Source organism: Oncorhynchus kisutch, linkage group LG5 (genome assembly GCF_002021735.2).
Source record: "Oncorhynchus kisutch isolate 150728-3 linkage group LG5, Okis_V2, whole genome shotgun sequence".
Classification (NCBI taxonomy): Eukaryota; Metazoa; Chordata; class Actinopteri; order Salmoniformes; family Salmonidae; genus Oncorhynchus; species Oncorhynchus kisutch.
This window is the reverse complement of record NC_034178.2, coordinates 57,981,980-58,006,480: the sequence shown is the minus strand read 5'-3', so window position 1 is coordinate 58,006,480 and position 24,501 is coordinate 57,981,980.

Here is a 24,501-nt window from a genome sequence, read left to right as displayed (position 1 = left end):
AGTCTGACATGATATACCGTGTCTAGTCTGACATGATAGTCTGACATGATATACCGTGTCTAGTCTGCCATGATATACCGTGTCTAGTCTGCCATGATATACCGTGTCTAGTCTGCCATGATATACCGTGTCTAGTCTGACATGATATACCGTGTCTAGTCTGACATGATATACCGTGTCTAGTCTGACATGATATACCGTGTCTAGTCTGCATGATATACCGTGTCTAGTCTGCCATGATATACCGTGTCTAGTCTGCCATGATATACCGTGTCTAGTCTGACATGATATACCGTGTCTAGTCTGACATGATAGTCTGCCATGATATACCGTGTCTAGTCTGCCATGATATACCGTGTCTAGTCTGCCATGATATACCGTGTCTAGTCTGCCATGATATACCGTGTCTAGTCTGCCATGATATACCGTGTCTAGTCTGCCATGATATACCGTGTCTAGTCTGCCATGATATACCGTGTCTAGTCTGCCATGATATACCGTGTCTAGTCTGCCATGATATACCGTGTCTAGTCTGACATGATATACCGTGTCTAGTCTGACATGATATACCGTGTCTAGTCTGACATGATATACCGTGTCTAGTCTGACATGATATACATGATAGTCTGCCATGATATACCGTGTCTAGTCTGCCATGATATACCGTGTCTAGTCTGCCATGATATACCGTGTCTAGTCTGCCATGATATACCGTGTCTAGTCTGCCATGATATACCGTGTCTAGTCTGCCATGATATACCGTGTCTAGTCTGCCATGATATACCGTGTCTAGTCTGCCATGATATACCGTGTCTAGTCTGCCATGATATACCGTGTCTAGTCTGCCATGATATACCGTGTCTAGTCTGCCATGATATACCGTGTCTAGTCTGCCATGATATACCGTGTCTAGTCTGCCATGATATACCGTGTCTAGTCTGCCATGATATACCGTGTCTAGTCTGCCATGATATACCGTGTCTAGTCTGCCATGATATACCGTGTCTAGTCTGCCATGATATACCGTGTCTAGTCTGCCATGATATACCGTGTCTAGTCTGCCATGATATACCGTGTCTAGTCTGCCATGATATACCGTGTCTAGTCTGCCATGATATACCGTGTCTAGTCTGCCATGATATACCGTGTCTAGTCTGCCATGATATACCGTGTCTAGTCTGCCATGATATACCGTGTCTAGTCTGCCATGATATACCGTGTCTAGTCTGCCATGATATACCGTGTCTAGTCTGCCATGATATACCGTGTCTAGTCTGCCATGATATACCGTGTCTAGTCTGCCATGATATACCGTGTCTAGTCTGACATGATAGTCTGACATGATATACCGTGTCTAGTCTGCCATGATATACCGTGTCTAGTCTGCCATGATATACCGTGTCTAGTCTGCCATGATATACCGTGTCTAGTCTGCCATGATATACCGTGTCTAGTCTGCCATGATATACCGTGTCTAGTCTGCCATGATATACCGTGTCTAGTCTGCCATGATATACCGTGTCTAGTCTGCCATGATATACCGTGTCTAGTCTGCCATGATATACCGTGTCTAGTCTGCCATGATATACCGTGTCTAGTCTGCCATGATATACCGTGTCTAGTCTGCCATGATATACCGTGTCTAGTCTGCCATGATATACCGTGTCTAGTCTGCCATGATATACCGTGTCTAGTCTGCCATGATATACCGTGTCTAGTCTGCCATGATATACCGTGTCTAGTCTGCCATGATATACCGTGTCTAGTCTGACATGATATACCGTGTCTAGTCTGACATGATATACCGTGTCTAGTCTGCCATGATATACCGTGTCTAGTCTGCCATGATATACCGTGTCTAGTCTGCCATGATATACCGTGTCTAGTCTGCCATGATATACCGTGTCTAGTCTGCCATGATATACCGTGTCTAGTCTGCCATGATATACCGTGTCTAGTCTGACATGATATACCGTGTCTAGTCTGACATGATATACCGTGTCTAGTCTGACATGATATACCGTGTCTGATGTCTATAAGAGACATGATATACCGTGTCTAGTCTGCCATGATATACCGTGTCTAGTCTGCCATGATATACCGTGTCTAGTCTGCCATGATATACCGTGTCTAGTCTGACATGATATACCGTGTCTAGTCTGACATGATATACCGTGTCTAGTCTGACATGATATACCGTGTCTAGTCTGCCATGATATACCGTGTCTAGTCTGCCATGATATACCGTGTCTAGTCTGCCATGATATACCGTGTCTAGTCTGCCATGATATACCGTGTCTAGTCTGCCATGATATACCGTGTCTAGTCTGCCATGATATACCGTGTCTAGTCTGCCATGATATACCGTGTCTAGTCTGCCATGATATACCGTGTCTAGTCTGCCATGATATACCGTGTCTAGTCTGCCATGATATACCGTGTCTAGTCTGCCATGATATACCGTGTCTAGTCTGCCATGATATACCGTGTCTAGTCTGCCATGATATACCGTGTCTAGTCTGCCATGATATACCGTGTCTAGTCTGCCATGATATACCGTGTCTAGTCTGCCATGATATACCGTGTCTAGTCTGCCATGATATACCGTGTCTAGTCTGCCATGATATACCGTGTCTAGTCTGCCATGATATACCGTGTCTAGTCTGCCATGATATACCGTGTCTAGTCTGCCATGATATACCGTGTCTAGTCTGCCATGATATACCGTGTCTAGTCTGCCATGATATACCGTGTCTAGTCTGCCATGATATACCGTGTCTAGTCTGCCATGATATACCGTGTCTAGTCTGCCATGATATACCGTGTCTAGTCTGACATGATATACCGTGTCTAGTCTGACATGATATACCGTGTCTAGTCTGACATGATATATGACATGTCTAGTCTGACATGATATACCGTGTCTAGTCTGCCATGATATACCGTGTCTAGTCTGCCATGATATACCGTGTCTAGTCTGACATGATATACCGTGTCTAGTCTGACATGATATACCGTGTCTAGTCTGACATGATATACCGTGTCTAGTCTGACATGATATATGACATGATAGTCTGACATGATATACCGTGTCTAGTCTGCCATGATATACCGTGTCTAGTCTGCCATGATATACCGTGTCTAGTCTGCCATGATATACCGTGTCTAGTCTGACATGATATACCGTGTCTAGTCTGACATGATATACCGTGTCTAGTCTGCCATGATATACCGTGTCTAGTCTGACATGATATACCGTGTCTAGTCTGACATGATATACCGTGTCTAGTCTGACATGATATACCGTGTCTAGTCTGACATGATATACCGTGTCTAGTCTGACATGATATACCGTGTCTAGTCTGACATGATATACCGTGTCTAGTCTGACATGATATACCGTGTCTAGTCTGACATGATATACCGTGTCTAGTCTGACATGATATACCGTGTCTAGTCTGACATGATATACCGTGTCTAGTCTGACATGATATACCGTGTCTAGTCTGACATGATATACCGTGTCTAGTCTGACATGATATACCGTGTCTAGTCTGACATGATATACCGTGTCTAGTCTGACATGATATACCGTGTCTAGTCTGACATGATATACCGTGTCTAGTCTGCCATGATATACCGTGTCTAGTCTGCCATGATATACCGTGTCTAGTCTGCCATGATATACCGTGTCTAGTCTGCCATGATATACCGTGTCTAGTCTGCCATGATATACCGTGTCTAGTCTGCCATGATATACCGTGTCTAGTCTGCCATGATATACCGTGTCTAGTCTGACATGATATACCGTGTCTAGTCTGCCATGATATACCGTGTCTAGTCTGACATGATATACCATGATAGTCTGACATGATATACCGTGTCTAGTCTGACATGATATACATGATAGTCTGCCATGATATACCGTGTCTAGTCTGACATGATATACCGTGTCTAGTCTGACATGATATCTGACATGATATACCGTGTCTAGTCTGCCATGATATACCGTGTCTAGTCTGCCATGATATACCGTGTCTAGTCTGCCATGATATACCGTGTCTAGTCTGCCATGATATACCGTGTCTAGTCTGCCATGATATACCGTGTCTAGTCTGCCATGATATACCGTGTCTAGTCTGACATGATAGTCTGCCATGATATACCGTGTCTAGTCTGCCATGATATACCGTGTCTAGTCTGCCATGATATACCGTGTCTAGTCTGCCATGATATACCGTGTCTAGTCTGCCATGATATACCGTGTCTAGTCTGCCATGATATACCGTGTCTAGTCTGCCATGATATACCGTGTCTAGTCTGCCATGATATACCGTGTCTAGTCTGACATGATATACCGTGTCTAGTCTGACATGATATACCGTGTCTAGTCTGACATGATATACCGTGTCTAGTCTGCCATGATATACCGTGTCTAGTCTGCCATGATATACCGTGTCTAGTCTGCCATGATATACCGTGTCTAGTCTGCCATGATATACCGTGTCTAGTCTGCCATGATATACCGTGTCTAGTCTGCCATGATATACCGTGTCTAGTCTGCCATGATATACCGTGTCTAGTCTGACATGATATACCGTGTCTAGTCTGACATGATATACCGTGTCTAGTCTGACATGATATACCGTGTCTAGTCTGACATGATATACCGTGTCTAGTCTGACATGATAGTCTGTCATGATATACCGTGTCTAGTCTGCCATGATATACCGTGTCTAGTCTGCCATGATATACCGTGTCTAGTCTGCCATGATATACCGTGTCTAGTCTGCCATGATATACCGTGTCTAGTCTGCCATGATATACCGTGTCTAGTCTGACATGATATACCGTGTCTAGTCTGACATGATATCCTGACATGATATATGACATGTAGTCTGCCATGATATACCGTGTCTAGTCTGCCATGATATACCGTGTCTAGTCTGCCATGATATACCGTGTCTAGTCTGCCATGATATACCGTGTCTAGTCTGCCATGATATACCGTGTCTAGTCTGACATGATATACCGTGTCTAGTCTGCCATGATATACCGTGTCTAGTCTGCCATGATATACCGTGTCTAGTCTGCCATGATATACCGTGTCTAGTCTGCCATGATATACCGTGTCTAGTCTGCCATGATATACCGTGTCTAGTCTGCCATGATATACCGTGTCTAGTCTGCCATGATATACCGTGTCTAGTCTGCCATGATATACCGTGTCTAGTCTGCCATGATATACCGTGTCTAGTCTGCCATGATATACCGTGTCTAGTCTGCCATGATATACCGTGTCTAGTCTGCCATGATATACCGTGTCTAGTCTGCCATGATATACCGTGTCTAGTCTGCCATGATATACCGTGTCTAGTCTGACATGATATACCGTGTCTAGTCTGCCATGATATACCGTGTCTAGTCTGCCATGATATACCGTGTCTAGTCTGCCATGATATACCGTGTCTAGTCTGCCATGATATACCGTGTCTAGTCTGCCATGATATACCGTGTCTAGTCTGCCATGATATACCGTGTCTAGTCTGCCATGATATACCGTGTCTAGTCTGCCATGATATACCGTGTCTAGTCTGCCATGATATACCGTGTCTAGTCTGACATGATATACCGTGTCTAGTCTGCCATGATATACCGTGTCTAGTCTGACATGATATCTGTGATATGACATGTCTAGTCTGACATGATATACCGTGTCTAGTCTGCCATGATATACCGTGTCTAGTCTGCCATGATATACCGTGTCTAGTCTGCCATGATATACCGTGTCTAGTCTGCCATGATATACCGTGTCTAGTCTGCCATGATATACCGTGTCTAGTCTGCCATGATATACCGTGTCTAGTCTGCCATGATATACCGTGTCTAGTCTGCCATGATATACCGTGTCTAGTCTGCCATGATATACCGTGTCTAGTCTGCCATGATATACCGTGTCTAGTCTGCCATGATATACCGTGTCTAGTCTGCCATGATATACCGTGTCTAGTCTGCCATGATATACCGTGTCTAGTCTGACATGATATACCGTGTCTAGTCTGACATGATATACCGTGTCTAGTCTGACATGATATACCGTGTCTAGTCTGCCATGATATACCGTGTCTAGTCTGACATGATATACCGTGTCTAGTCTGACATGATAGTCTGACATGATATACCGTGTCTAGTCTGCCATGATATACCGTGTCTAGTCTGACATGATATACCGTGTCTAGTCTGACATGATAGTCTGCCATGATATACCGTGTCTAGTCTGCCATGATATACCGTGTCTAGTCTGCCATGATATACCGTGTCTAGTCTGCCATGATATACCGTGTCTAGTCTGCCATGATATACCGTGTCTAGTCTGCCATGATATACCGTGTCTAGTCTGCCATGATATACCGTGTCTAGTCTGCCATGATATACCGTGTCTAGTCTGCCATGATATACCGTGTCTAGTCTGCCATGATATACCGTGTCTAGTCTGCCATGATATACCGTGTCTAGTCTGCCATGATATACCGTGTCTAGTCTGCCATGATATACCGTGTCTAGTCTGCCATGATATACCGTGTCTAGTCTGCCATGATATACCGTGTCTAGTCTGCCATGATATACCGTGTCTAGTCTGCCATGATATACCGTGTCTAGTCTGCCATGATATACCGTGTCTAGTCTGCCATGATATACCGTGTCTAGTCTGCCATGATATACCGTGTCTAGTCTGCCATGATATACCGTGTCTAGTCTGCCATGATATACCGTGTCTAGTCTGCCATGATATACCGTGTCTAGTCTGACATGATATACCGTGTCTAGTCTGACATGATATACCGTGTCTAGTCTGCCATGATATACCGTGTCTAGTCTGCCATGATATACCGTGTCTAGTCTGCCATGATATACCGTGTCTAGTCTGCCATGATATACCGTGTCTAGTCTGCCATGATATACCGTGTCTAGTCTGCCATGATATACCGTGTCTAGTCTGCCATGATATACCGTGTCTAGTCTGCCATGATATACCGTGTCTAGTCTGCCATGATATACCGTGTCTAGTCTGCCATGATATACCGTGTCTAGTCTGCCATGATATACCGTGTCTAGTCTGCCATGATATACCGTGTCTAGTCTGCCATGATATACCGTGTCTAGTCTGCCATGATATACCGTGTCTAGTCTGCCATGATATACCGTGTCTAGTCTGCCATGATATACCGTGTCTAGTCTGCCATGATATACCGTGTCTAGTCTGCCATGATATACCGTGTCTAGTCTGCCATGATATACCGTGTCTAGTCTGCCATGATATACCGTGTCTAGTCTGCCATGATATACCGTGTCTAGTCTGCCATGATATACCGTGTCTAGTCTGACATGATATACCGTGTCTAGTCTGCCATGATATACCGTGTCTAGTCTGCCATGATATACCGTGTCTAGTCTGCCATGATATACCGTGTCTAGTCTGACATGATAGTGTCTAGTCATGATATACCGTGTCTAGTCTGCCATGATATACCGTGTCTAGTCTGCCATGATATACCGTGTCTAGTCTGCCATGATATACCGTGTCTAGTCTGCCATGATATACCGTGTCTAGTCTGCCATGATATACCGTGTCTAGTCTGCCATGATATACCGTGTCTAGTCTGCCATGATATACCGTGTCTAGTCTGCCATGATATACCGTGTCTAGTCTGCCATGATATACCGTGTCTAGTCTGCCATGATATACCGTGTCTAGTCTGCCATGATATACCGTGTCTAGTCTGCCATGATATACCGTGTCTAGTCTGCCATGATATACCGTGTCTAGTCTGCCATGATATACCGTGTCTAGTCTGCCATGATATACCGTGTCTAGTCTGCCATGATATACCGTGTCTAGTCTGCCATGATATACCGTGTCTAGTCTGCCATGATATACCGTGTCTAGTCTGCCATGATATACCGTGTCTAGTCTGCCATGATATACCGTGTCTAGTCTGCCATGATATACCGTGTCTAGTCTGCATGATATACCGTGTCTAGTCTGCCATGATATACCGTGTCTAGTCTGCCATGATATACCGTGTCTAGTCTGACATGATATACCGTGTCTAGTCTGACATGATATACCGTGTCTAGTCTGACATGATATACCGTGTCTAGTCTGACATGATAGTCTGACATGATATACCGTGTCTAGTCTGCCATGATATACCGTGTCTAGTCTGCCATGATATACCGTGTCTAGTCTGCCATGATATACCGTGTCTAGTCTGACATGATATACCGTGTCTAGTCTGACATGATATACCGTGTCTAGTCTGACATGATATACCGTGTCTAGTCTGCCATGATATACCGTGTCTAGTCTGCCATGATATACCGTGTCTAGTCTGCCATGATATACCGTGTCTAGTCTGCCATGATATACCGTGTCTAGTCTGCCATGATATACCGTGTCTAGTCTGCCATGATATACCGTGTCTAGTCTGCCATGATATACCGTGTCTAGTCTGCCATGATATACCGTGTCTAGTCTGCCATGATATACCGTGTCTAGTCTGCCATGATATACCGTGTCTAGTCTGCCATGATATACCGTGTCTAGTCTGCCATGATATACCGTGTCTAGTCTGCCATGATATACCGTGTCTAGTCTGCCATGATATACCGTGTCTAGTCTGCCATGATATACCGTGTCTAGTCTGCCATGATATACCGTGTCTAGTCTGCCATGATATACCGTGTCTAGTCTGCCATGATATACCGTGTCTAGTCTGCCATGATATACCGTGTCTAGTCTGCCATGATATACCGTGTCTAGTCTGCCATGATATACCGTGTCTAGTCTGCCATGATATACCGTGTCTAGTCTGCCATGATATACCGTGTCTAGTCTGCCATGATATACCGTGTCTAGTCTGCCATGATATACCGTGTCTAGTCTGCCATGATATACCGTGTCTAGTCTGACATGATATACCGTGTCTAGTCTGACATGATATACCGTGTCTAGTCTGCCATGATATACCGTGTCTAGTCTGCCATGATATACCGTGTCTAGTCTGCCATGATATACCGTGTCTAGTCTGACATGATATACCGTGTCTAGTCTGACATGATATACCGTGTCTAGTCTGACATGATATACCGTGTCTAGTCTGACATGATATACCGTGTCTAGTCTGCCATGATATACCGTGTCTAGTCTGCCATGATATACCGTGTCTAGTCTGACATGATATACCGTGTCTAGTCTGACATGATATACCGTGTCTAGTCTGACATGATATACCGTGTCTAGTCTGACATGATATACCGTGTCTAGTCTGACATGATATACCGTGTCTAGTCTGACATGATATACCGTGTCTAGTCTGACATGATATACCGTGTCTAGTCTGACATGATATACCGTGTCTAGTCTGACATGATATACCGTGTCTAGTCTGACATGATATACCGTGTCTAGTCTGACATGATATACCGTGTCTAGTCTGACATGATATACCGTGTCTAGTCTGACATGATATACCGTGTCTAGTCTGACATGATATACCGTGTCTAGTCTGACATGATATACCGTGTCTAGTCTGACATGATATACCGTGTCTAGTCTGACATGATATACCGTGTCTAGTCTGACATGATATACCGTGTCTAGTCTGACATGATATACCGTGTCTAGTCTGACATGATATACCGTGTCTAGTCTGCCATGATATACCGTGTCTAGTCTGACATGATATACCGTGTCTAGTCTGACATGATAGTCTAGTCCATGATATACCGTGTCTAGTCTGCCATGATATACCGTGTCTAGTCTGCCATGATATACCGTGTCTAGTCTGCCATGATATACCGTGTCTAGTCTGCCATGATATACCGTGTCTAGTCTGCCATGATATACCGTGTCTAGTCTGCCATGATATACCGTGTCTAGTCTGCCATGATATACCGTGTCTAGTCTGCCATGATATACCGTGTCTAGTCTGCCATGATATACCGTGTCTAGTCTGCCATGATATACCGTGTCTAGTCTGCCATGATATACCGTGTCTAGTCTGACATGATATACCGTGTCTAGTCTGCCATGATATACCGTGTCTAGTCTGACATGATAGTATGACATGATAGTCTGACATGATATACCGTGTCTAGTCTGACATGATATACCGTGTCTAGTCTGCCATGATATACCGTGTCTAGTCTGACATGATATACCGTGTCTAGTCTGACATGATAGTCTGACATGATATACCGTGTCTAGTCTGCCATGATATACCGTGTCTAGTCTGCCATGATATACCGTGTCTAGTCTGCCATGATATACCGTGTCTAGTCTGACATGATATACCGTGTCTAGTCTGACATGATATACCGTGTCTAGTCTGACATGATATACCGTGTCTAGTCTGACATGATATACCGTGTCTGCCATGATATACCGTGTCTAGTCTGCCATGATATACCGTGTCTAGTCTGCCATGATATACCGTGTCTAGTCTGCCATGATATACCGTGTCTAGTCTGCCATGATATACCGTGTCTAGTCTGCCATGATATACCGTGTCTAGTCTGCCATGATATACCGTGTCTAGTCTGCCATGATATACCGTGTCTAGTCTGACATGATATACCGTGTCTAGTCTGACATGATATACCGTGTCTAGTCTGACATGATATACCGTGTCTAGTCTGACATGATATACCGTGTCTAGTCTGCCATGATATACCGTGTCTAGTCTGCCATGATATACCGTGTCTAGTCTGCCATGATATACCGTGTCTAGTCTGCCATGATATACCGTGTCTAGTCTGCCATGATATACCGTGTCTAGTCTGCCATGATATACCGTGTCTAGTCTGACATGATATACCGTGTCTAGTCTGACATGATATACCGTGTCTAGTCTGACATGATATACCGTGTCTAGTCTGACATGATATACCGTGTCTAGTCTGACATGATAGTCTGACATGATATACCGTGTCTAGTCTGCCATGATATACCGTGTCTAGTCTGCCATGATATACCGTGTCTAGTCTGCCATGATATACCGTGTCTAGTCTGCCATGATATACCGTGTCTAGTCTGACATGATATACCGTGTCTAGTCTGACATGATATACCGTGTCTAGTCTGACATGATAGTCTGACATGATAGTCTGACATGATAGTCTGACATGATATACCGTGTCTAGTCTGCCATGATATGCCGTGTCTAGTCTGCCATGATATACCGTGTCTAGTCTGACATGATATACCGTGTCTAGTCTGACATGATATCCGTGTCTAGTCTGACATGATATACCGTGTCTAGTCTGCCATGATATACCGTGTCTAGTCTGCCATGATATACCGTGTCTAGTCTGCCATGATATACCGTGTCTAGTCTGCCATGATATACCGTGTCTAGTCTGCCATGATATACCGTGTCTAGTCTGCCATGATATACCGTGTCTAGTCTGCCATGATATACCGTGTCTAGTCTGCCATGATATACCGTGTCTAGTCTGCCATGATATACCGTGTCTAGTCTGCCATGATATACCGTGTCTAGTCTGCCATGATATCCGTGTCTAGTCTGACATGATATACCGTGTCTAGTCTGCCATGATATACCGTGTCTAGTCTGACATGATATACCGTGTCTAGTCTGACATGATATACCGTGTCTAGTCTGCCATGATATACCGTGTCTAGTCTGCCATGATATACCGTGTCTAGTCTGCCATGATATACCGTGTCTAGTCTGCCATGATATACCGTGTCTAGTCTGCCATGATATACCGTGTCTAGTCTGACATGATATACCGTGTCTAGTCTGACATGATATACCGTGTCTAGTCTGACATGATATACCGTGTCTAGTCTGACATGATATACCGTGTCTAGTCTGACATGATATACCGTGTCTAGTCTGCCATGATATACCGTGTCTAGTCTGCCATGATATACCGTGTCTAGTCTGACATGATATACCGTGTCTAGTCTGACATGATATACCGTGTCTAGTCTGACATGATATACCGTGTCTAGTCTGACATGATATACCGTGTCTAGTCTGACATGATATACCGTGTCTAGTCTGACATGATATACCGTGTCTAGTCTGACATGATATACCGTGTCTAGTCTGACATGATATACCGTGTCTAGTCTGACATGATATACCGTGTCTAGTCTGACATGATATACCGTGTCTAGTCTGACATGATATACCGTGTCTAGTCTGACATGATATACCGTGTCTAGTCTGACATGATATACCGTGTCTAGTCTGACATGATATACCGTGTCTAGTCTGACATGATATACCGTGTCTAGTCTGACATGATATACCGTGTCTAGTCTGACATGATATACCGTGTCTAGTCTGACATGATATACCGTGTCTAGTCTGACATGATATACCGTGTCTAGTCTGACATGATATACCGTGTCTAGTCTGACATGATATACCGTGTCTAGTCTGACATGATAGTCTGCCATGATATACCGTGTCTAGTCTGCCATGATATACCGTGTCTAGTCTGCCATGATATACCGTGTCTAGTCTGCCATGATATACCGTGTCTAGTCTGCCATGATATACCGTGTCTAGTCTGCCATGATATACCGTGTCTAGTCTGCCATGATATACCGTGTCTAGTCTGCCATGATATACCGTGTCTAGTCTGCCATGATATACCGTGTCTAGTCTGCCATGATATACCGTGTCTAGTCTGCCATGATATACCGTGTCTAGTCTGACATGATATACCGTGTCTAGTCTGACATGATATACCGTGTCTAGTCTGCCATGATATACCGTGTCTAGTCTGACATGATATATGACGTGTCTAGTCTGACATGATATACCGTGTCTAGTCTGACATGATATCTGACATGATAGTCTGCCATGATATACCGTGTCTAGTCTGACATGATATACCGTGTCTAGTCTGACATGATAGTCTGACATGATATACCGTGTCTAGTCTGCCATGATATACCGTGTCTAGTCTGCCATGATATACCGTGTCTAGTCTGCCATGATATACCGTGTCTAGTCTGACATGATATACCGTGTCTAGTCTGACATGATATACCGTGTCTAGTCTGACATGATATACCGTGTCTAGTCTGACATGATAGTCTGCCATGATATACCGTGTCTAGTCTGCCATGATATACCGTGTCTAGTCTGCCATGATATACCGTGTCTAGTCTGCCATGATATACCGTGTCTAGTCTGCCATGATATACCGTGTCTAGTCTGCCATGATATACCGTGTCTAGTCTGCCATGATATACCGTGTCTAGTCTGCCATGATATACCGTGTCTAGTCTGACATGATATACCGTGTCTAGTCTGACATGATATACCGTGTCTAGTCTGACATGATATACCGTGTCTAGTCTGACATGATATACCGTGTCTAGTCTGCCATGATATACCGTGTCTAGTCTGCCATGATATACCGTGTCTAGTCTGCCATGATATACCGTGTCTAGTCTGCCATGATATACCGTGTCTAGTCTGCCATGATATACCGTGTCTAGTCTGCCATGATATACCGTGTCTAGTCTGACATGATATACCGTGTCTAGTCTGACATGATATACCGTGTCTAGTCTGACATGATATACCGTGTCTAGTCTGACATGATATACCGTGTCTAGTCTGACATGATATACCGTGTCTAGTCTGACATGATAGTCTGACATGATATACCGTGTCTAGTCTGCCATGATATACCGTGTCTAGTCTGCCATGATATACCGTGTCTAGTCTGCCATGATATACCGTGTCTAGTCTGCCATGATATACCGTGTCTAGTCTGACATGATATACCGTGTCTAGTCTGACATGATATACCGTGTCTAGTCTGACATGATATCTGTGTCTAGTCTGACATGATAGTCTGACATGATATACCGTGTCTAGTCTGCCATGATATACCGTGTCTAGTCTGCCATGATATACCGTGTCTAGTCTGACATGATATACCGTGTCTAGTCTGACATGATATCTGTCTCTTATACACATCTAGATGTGTATAAGAGACAGGTCTAGTCTAGATGTGTATAAGAGACATGATATACCGTGTCTAGTCTGCCATGATATACCGTGTCTAGTCTGCCATGATATACCGTGTCTAGTCTGCCATGATATACCGTGTCTAGTCTGCCATGATATACCGTGTCTAGTCTGCCATGATATACCGTGTCTAGTCTGCCATGATATACCGTGTCTAGTCTGCCATGATATACCGTGTCTAGTCTGCCATGATATACCGTGTCTAGTCTGCCATGATATACCGTGTCTAGTCTGCCATGATATACCGTGTCTAGTCTGCCATGATATCTGACATGTCTAGTCTGACATGATATACCGTGTCTAGTCTGCCATGATATACCGTGTCTAGTCTGACATGATATACCGTGTCTAGTCTGACATGATATACCGTGTCTAGTCTGCCATGATATACCGTGTCTAGTCTGCCATGATATACCGTGTCTAGTCTGCCATGATATACCGTGTCTAGTCTGCCATGATATACCGTGTCTAGTCTGCCATGATATACCGTGTCTAGTCTGCCATGATATACCGTGTCTAGTCTGCCATGATATACCGTGTCTAGTCTGCCATGATATACCGTGTCTAGTCTGCCATGATATACCGTGTCTAGTCTGCCATGATATACCGTGTCTAGTCTGCCATGATATACCGTGTCTAGTCTGCCATGATATACCGTGTCTAGTCTGCCATGATATACCGTGTCTAGTCTGCCATGATATACCGTGTCTAGTCTGCCATGATATACCGTGTCTAGTCTGCCATGATATACCGTGTCTAGTCTGCCATGATATACCGTGTCTAGTCTGCCATGATATACCGTGTCTAGTCTGCCATGATATACCGTGTCTAGTCTGCCATGATATACCGTGTCTAGTCTGCCATGATATACCGTGTCTAGTCTGACATGATATACCGTGTCTAGTCTGACATGATATACCGTGTCTAGTCTGACATGATATACCGTGTCTAGTCTGACATGATAGTCTGACATGATATACCGTGTCTAGTCTGCCATGATATACCGTGTCTGCCATGATATACCGTGTCTAGTCTGCCATGATATACCGTGTCTAGTCTGCCATGATATACCGTGTCTAGTCTGACATGATATACCGTGTCTAGTCTGACATGATATACCGTGTCTAGTCTGACATGATATACCGTGTCTAGTCTGACATGATAGTCTGACATGATATACCGTGTCTAGTCTGCCATGATATACCGTGTCTAGTCTGCCATGATATACCGTGTCTAGTCTGCCATGATATACCGTGTCTAGTCTGACATGATATACCGTGTCTAGTCTGACATGATATACCGTGTCTAGTCTGACATGATATACCGTGTCTAGTCTGCCATGATATACCGTGTCTAGTCTGCCATGATATACCGTGTCTAGTCTGCCATGATATACCGTGTCTAGTCTGCCATGATATACCGTGTCTAGTCTGCCATGATATACCGTGTCTAGTCTGCCATGATATACCGTGTCTAGTCTGCCATGATATACCGTGTCTAGTCTGCCATGATATACCGTGTCTAGTCTGCCATGATATACCGTGTCTAGTCTGCCATGATATACCGTGTCTAGTCTGCCATGATATACCGTGTCTAGTCTGCCATGATATACCGTGTCTAGTCTGCCATGATATACCGTGTCTAGTCTGCCATGATATACCGTGTCTAGTCTGCCATGATATACCGTGTCTAGTCTGCCATGATATACCGTGTCTAGTCTGCCATGATATACCGTGTCTAGTCTGCCATGATATACCGTGTCTAGTCTGCCATGATATACCGTGTCTAGTCTGACATGATATACCGTGTCTAGTCTGCCATGATATACCGTGTCTAGTCTGCCATGATATACCGTGTCTAGTCTGCCATGATATACCGTGTCTAGTCTGCCATGATATACCGTGTCTAGTCTGACATGATATACCGTGTCTAGTCTGACATGATATACCGTGTCTAGTCTGACATGATATATGACATGTCTAGTCTGACATGATATACCGTGTCTAGTCTGCCATGATATACCGTGTCTAGTCTGCCATGATATACCGTGTCTAGTCTGACATGATATACCGTGTCTAGTCTGACATGATATACCGTGTCTAGTCTGACATGATATACCGTGTCTAGTCTGACATGATATACATGATAGTCTGACATGATATACCGTGTCTAGTCTGCCATGATATACCGTGTCTAGTCTGCCATGATATACCGTGTCTAGTCTGACATGATATACCGTGTCTAGTCTGACATGATATACCGTGTCTAGTCTGCCATGATATACCGTGTCTAGTCTGACATGATATACCGTGTCTAGTCTGACATGATATACCGTGTCTAGTCTGACATGATATACCGTGTCTAGTCTGACATGATATACCGTGTCTAGTCTGACATGATATACCGTGTCTAGTCTGACATGATATACCGTGTCTAGTCTGACATGATATACCGTGTCTAGTCTGACATGATATACCGTGTCTAGTCTGACATGATATACCGTGTCTAGTCTGACATGATATACCGTGTCTAGTCTGACATGATATACCGTGTCTAGTCTGACATGATATACCGTGTCTAGTCTGACATGATATACCGTGTCTAGTCTGACATGATATACCGTGTCTAGTCTGACATGATATACCGTGTCTAGTCTGACATGATAGTCTGCCATGATATACCGTGTCTAGTCTGCCATGATATACCGTGTCTAGTCTGCCATGATATACCGTGTCTAGTCTGCCATGATATACCGTGTCTAGTCTGCCATGATATACCGTGTCTAGTCTGCCATGATATACCGTGTCTAGTCTGCCATGATATACCGTGTCTAGTCTGCCATGATATACCGTGTCTAGTCTGCCATGATATACCGTGTCTAGTCTGCCATGATATACCGTGTCTAGTCTGCCATGATATACCGTGTCTAGTCTGCCATGATATACCGTGTCTAGTCTGACATGATATACCGTGTCTAGTCTGACATGATATACCGTGTCTAGTCTGACATGATATACCGTGTCTAGTCTGACATGATATATGACGTGTCTAGTCTGACATGATATACCGTGTCTAGTCTGACATGATATCTGACTGATAGTCTGCCATGATATACCGTGTCTAGTCTGACATGATATACCGTGTCTAGTCTGACATGATATCTGACATGATAGTCTGACATGATATACCGTGTCTAGTCTGCCATGATATACCGTGTCTAGTCTGCCATGATATACCGTGTCTAGTCTGCCATGATATACCGTGTCTAGTCTGACATGATATACCGTGTCTAGTCTGACATGATATACCGTGTCTAGTCTGACATGATATACCGTGTCTAGTCTGACATGATAGTCTGCCATGATATACCGTGTCTAGTCTGCCATGATATACCGTGTCTAGTCTGCCATGATATACCGTGTCTAGTCTGCCATGATATACCGTGTCTAGTCTGCCATGATATACCGTGTCTAGTCTGCCATGATATACCGTGTCTAGTCTGCCATGATATACCGTGTCTAGTCTGCCATGATATACCGTGTCTAGTCTGCCATGATATACCGTGTCTAGTCTGACATGATATACCGTGTCTAGTCTGACATGATATACCGTGTCTAGTCTGACATGATATATGATAGTCTGACATGATATACCGTGTCTAGTCTGCCATGATATACCGTGTCTAGTCTGCCATGATATACCGTGTCTAGTCTGACATGATATACCGTGTCTAGTCTGACATGATATACCGTGTCTAGTCTGACATGATATACCGTGTCTAGTCTGACATGATATATGTGTCTAGTCTGACATGATATACCGTGTCTAGTCTGCCATGATATACCGTGTCTAGTCTGCCATGATATACCGTGTCTAGTCTGACATGATATACCGTGTCTAGTCTGACATGATATACCGTGTCTAGTCTGACATGATATACCGTGTCTAGTCTGACATGATATACCGTGTCTAGTCTGACATGATATACCGTGTCTAGTCTGACATGATATACCGTGTCTAGTCTGACATGATATACCGTGTCTAGTCTGACATGATATACCGTGTCTAGTCTGACATGATATACCGTGTCTAGTCTGACATGATATACCGTGTCTAGTCTGACATGATATACCGTGTCTAGTCTGACATGATATACCGTGTCTAGTCTGACATGATATACCGTGTCTAGTCTGACATGATATACCGTGTCTAGTCTGACATGATATACCGTGTCTAGTCTGACATGATATACCGTGTCTAGTCTGACATGATATACCGTGTCTAGTCTGACATGATATACCGTGTCTAGTCTGACATGATATACCGTGTCTAGTCTGACATGATATACCGTGTCTAGTCTGCCATGATATACCGTGTCTAGTCTGACATGATATACCGTGTCTAGTCTGACATGATAGTCTGCCATGATATACCGTGTCTAGTCTGCCATGATATACCGTGTCTAGTCTGCCATGATATACCGTGTCTAGTCTGCCATGATATACCGTGTCTAGTCTGCCATGATATACCGTGTCTAGTCTGCCATGATATACCGTGTCTAGTCTGCCATGATATACCGTGTCTAGTCTGCCATGATATACCGTGTCTAGTCTGCCATGATATACCGTGTCTAGTCTGCCATGATATACCGTGTCTAGTCTGCCATGATATACCGTGTCTAGTCTGACATGATATACCGTGTCTAGTCTGACATGATATACCGTGTCTAGTCTGCCATGATATACCGTGTCTAGTCTGACATGATAGTATGACATGATAGTCTGACATGATATACCGTGTCTAGTCTGACATGATAGTCTGACATGATAGTCTGCCATGATATACCGTGTCTAGTCTGACATGATATACCGTGTCTAGTCTGACATGATAGTCTGACATGATATACCGTGTCTAGTCTGCCATGATATACCGTGTCTAGTCTGCCATGATATACCGTGTCTAGTCTGCCATGATATACCGTGTCTAGTCTGACATGATATACCGTGTCTAGTCTGACATGATATACCGTGTCTAGTCTGACATGATATACCGTGTCTAGTCTGACATGATAGTCTGCCATGATATACCGTGTCTAGTCTGCCATGATATACCGTGTCTAGTCTGCCATGATATACCGTGTCTAGTCTGCCATGATATACCGTGTCTAGTCTGCCATGATATACCGTGTCTAGTCTGCCATGATATACCGTGTCTAGTCTGCCATGATATACCGTGTCTAGTCTGCCATGATATACCGTGTCTAGTCTGACATGATATACCGTGTCTAGTCTGACATGATATACCGTGTCTAGTCTGACATGATATACCGTGTCTAGTCTGACATGATATACCGTGTCTAGTCTGCCATGATATACCGTGTCTAGTCTGCCATGATATACCGTGTCTAGTCTGCCATGATATACCGTGTCTAGTCTGCCATGATATACCGTGTCTAGTCTGCCATGATATACCGTGTCTAGTCTGCCATGATATACCGTGTCTAGTCTGACATGATATACCGTGTCTAGTCTGACATGATATACCGTGTCTAGTCTGACATGATATACCGTGTCTAGTCTGACATGATATACCGTGTCTAGTCTGACATGATAGTCTGACATGATATACCGTGTCTAGTCTGCCATGATATACCGTGTCTAGTCTGCCATGATATACCGTGTCTAGTCTGCCATGATATACCGTGTCTAGTCTGCCATGATATACCGTGTCTAGTCTGACATGATATACCGTGTCTAGTCTGACATGATATACCGTGTCTAGTCTGACATGATAGTCTGACATGATAGTCTGACATGATAGTCTGACATGATATACCGTGTCTAGTCTGCCATGATATGCCGTGTCTAGTCTGCCATGATATACCGTGTCTAGTCTGACATGATATACCGTGTCTAGTCTGACATGATATACATGATAGTCTGACATGATATACCGTGTCTAGTCTGCCATGATATACCGTGTCTAGTCTGCCATGATATACCGTGTCTAGTCTGCCATGATATACCGTGTCTAGTCTGCCATGATATACCGTGTCTAGTCTGCCATGATATACCGTGTCTAGTCTGCCATGATATACCGTGTCTAGTCTGCCATGATATACCGTGTCTAGTCTGCCATGATATACCGTGTCTAGTCTGCCATGATATACCGTGTCTAGTCTGCCATGATATACCGTGTCTAGTCTGCCATGATAGTCTGACATGATAGTCTGACATGATATACCGTGTCTAGTCTGCCATGATATACCGTGTCTAGTCTGACATGATATACCGTGTCTAGTCTGACATGATATACCGTGTCTAGTCTGCCATGATATACCGTGTCTAGTCTGCCATGATATACCGTGTCTAGTCTGCCATGATATACCGTGTCTAGTCTGCCATGATATACCGTGTCTAGTCTGCCATGATATACCGTGTCTAGTCTGACATGATATACCGTGTCTAGTCTGACATGATATACCGTGTCTAGTCTGACATGATATACCGTGTCTAGTCTGACATGATAGTATGACATGATAGTCTGACATGATATACCGTGTCTAGTCTGCCATGATATACCGTGTCTAGTCTGCCATGATATACCGTGTCTAGTCTGACATGATATACCGTGTCTAGTCTGACATGATATACCGTGTCTAGTCTGACATGATATACCGTGTCTAGTCTGACATGATATACCGTGTCTAGTCTGACATGATATACCGTGTCTAGTCTGACATGATATACCGTGTCTAGTCTGACATGATATACCGTGTCTAGTCTGACATGATATACCGTGTCTAGTCTGACATGATATACCGTGTCTAGTCTGACATGATATACCGTGTCTAGTCTGACATGATATACCGTGTCTAGTCTGACATGATATACCGTGTCTAGTCTGACATGATATACCGTGTCTAGTCTGACATGATATACCGTGTCTAGTCTGACATGATATACCGTGTCTAGTCTGACATGATATACCGTGTCTAGTCTGACATGATATACCGTGTCTAGTCTGACATGATATACCGTGTCTAGTCTGACATGATATACCGTGTCTAGTCTGACATGATATACCGTGTCTAGTCTGACATGATATACCGTGTCTAGTCTGACATGATAGTCTGCCATGATATACCGTGTCTAGTCTGCCATGATATACCGTGTCTAGTCTGCCATGATATACCGTGTCTAGTCTGCCATGATATACCGTGTCTAGTCTGCCATGATATACCGTGTCTAGTCTGCCATGATATACCGTGTCTAGTCTGCCATGATATACCGTGTCTAGTCTGCCATGATATACCGTGTCTAGTCTGCCATGATATACCGTGTCTAGTCTGCCATGATATACCGTGTCTAGTCTGCCATGATATACCGTGTCTAGTCTGACATGATATACCGTGTCTAGTCTGACATGATATACCGTGTCTAGTCTGCCATGATATACCGTGTCTAGTCTGACATGATAGTATGACATGATAGTCTGACATGATATACCGTGTCTAGTCTGACATGATAGTCTGACATGATAGTCTGCCATGATATACCGTGTCTAGTCTGACATGATATACCGTGTCTAGTCTGACATGATAGTCTGACATGATATACCGTGTCTAGTCTGCCATGATATACCGTGTCTAGTCTGCCATGATATACCGTGTCTAGTCTGCCATGATATACCGTGTCTAGTCTGACATGATATACCGTGTCTAGTCTGACATGATATACCGTGTCTAGTCTGACATGATATACCGTGTCTAGTCTGACATGATAGTCTGCCATGATATACCGTGTCTAGTCTGCCATGATATACCGTGTCTAGTCTGCCATGATATACCGTGTCTAGTCTGCCATGATATACCGTGTCTAGTCTGCCATGATATACCGTGTCTAGTCTGCCATGATATACCGTGTCTAGTCTGCCATGATATACCGTGTCTAGTCTGCCATGATATACCGTGTCTAGTCTGACATGATATACCGTGTCTAGTCTGACATGATATACCGTGTCTAGTCTGACATGATATACCGTGTCTAGTCTGACATGATATACCGTGTCTAGTCTGCCATGATATACCGTGTCTAGTCTGCCATGATATACCGTGTCTAGTCTGCCATGATATACCGTGTCTAGTCTGCCATGATATACCGTGTCTAGTCTGCCATGATATACCGTGTCTAGTCTGCCATGATATACCGTGTCTAGTCTGACATGATATACCGTGTCTAGTCTGACATGATATACCGTGTCTAGTCTGACATGATATACCGTGTCTAGTCTGACATGATATACCGTGTCTAGTCTGACATGATATACCGTGTCTAGTCTGACATGATAGTCTGACATGATATACCGTGTCTAGTCTGCCATGATATGCCGTGTCTAGTCTGCCATGATATACCGTGTCTAGTCTGCCATGATATACCGTGTCTAGTCTGCCATGATATACCGTGTCTAGTCTGACATGATATACCGTGTCTAGTCTGACATGATATACCGTGTCTAGTCTGACATGATAGTCTGACATGATAGTCTGACATGATAGTCTGACATGATATACCGTGTCTAGTCTGCCATGATATACCGTGTCTAGTCTGCCATGATATACCGTGTCTAGTCTGACATGATATACCGTGTCTAGTCTGACATGATAGTCTGACATGATAGTCTGACATGATATACCGTGTCTAGTCTGCCATGATATACCGTGTCTAGTCTGCCATGATATGCCGTGTCTAGTCTGCCATGATATACCGTGTCTAGTCTGCCATGATATACCGTGTCTAGTCTGCCATGATATACCGTGTCTAGTCTGCCATGATATACCGTGTCTAGTCTGCCATGATATACCGTGTCTAGTCTGCCATGATATACCGTGTCTAGTCTGCCATGATATACCGTGTCTAGTCTGCCATGATATACCGTGTCTAGTCTGCCATGATAGTCTGACATGATAGTCTGACATGATATACCGTGTCTAGTCTGCCATGATATGCCGTGTCTAGTCTGACATGATATACCGTGTCTAGTCTGACATGATATACCGTGTCTAGTCTGCCATGATATACCGTGTCTAGTCTGCCATGATATACCGTGTCTAGTCTGCCATGATATACCGTGTCTAGTCTGCCATGATATACCGTGTCTAGTCTGCCATGATATACCGTGTCTAGTCTGCCATGATATACCGTGTCTAGTCTGCCATGATATACCGTGTCTAGTCTGCCATGATATACCGTGTCTAGTCTGCCATGATATACCGTGTCTAGTCTGCCATGATATACCGTGTCTAGTCTGCCATGATATACCGTGTCTAGTCTGCCATGATATACCGTGTCTAGTCTGCCATGATATACCGTGTCTAGTCTGCCATGATATACCGTGTCTAGTCTGCCATGATATACCGTGTCTAGTCTGCCATGATATACCGTGTCTAGTCTGCCATGATATACCGTGTCTAGTCTGCCATGATATACCGTGTCTAGTCTGCCATGATATACCGTGTCTAGTCTGCCATGATATACCGTGTCTAGTCTGCCATGATATACCGTGTCTAGTCTGACATGATATACCGTGTCTAGTCTGACATGATATACCGTGTCTAGTCTGACATGATATACCGTGTCTAGTCTGACATGATAGTCTGACATGATATACCGTGTCTAGTCTGCCATGATATACCGTGTCTGCCATGATATACCGTGTCTAGTCTGCCATGATATACCGTGTCTAGTCTGCCATGATATACCGTGTCTAGTCTGACATGATATACCGTGTCTAGTCTGACATGATATACCGTGTCTAGTCTGACATGATATACCGTGTCTAGTCTGACATGATAGTCTGACATGATATACCGTGTCTAGTCTGCCATGATATACCGTGTCTAGTCTGCCATGATATACCGTGTCTAGTCTGCCATGATATACCGTGTCTAGTCTGACATGATATACCGTGTCTAGTCTGACATGATATACCGTGTCTAGTCTGACATGATATACCGTGTCTAGTCTGCCATGATATACCGTGTCTAGTCTGCCATGATATACCGTGTCTAGTCTGCCATGATATACCGTGTCTAGTCTGCCATGATATACCGTGTCTAGTCTGCCATGATATACCGTGTCTAGTCTGCCATGATATACCGTGTCTAGTCTGCCATGATATACCGTGTCTAGTCTGCCATGATATACCGTGTCTAGTCTGCCATGATATACCGTGTCTAGTCTGCCATGATATACCGTGTCTAGTCTGCCATGATATACCGTGTCTAGTCTGCCATGATATACCGTGTCTAGTCTGCCATGATATACCGTGTCTAGTCTGCCATGATATACCGTGTCTAGTCTGCCATGATATACCGTGTCTAGTCTGCCATGATATACCGTGTCTAGTCTGCCAT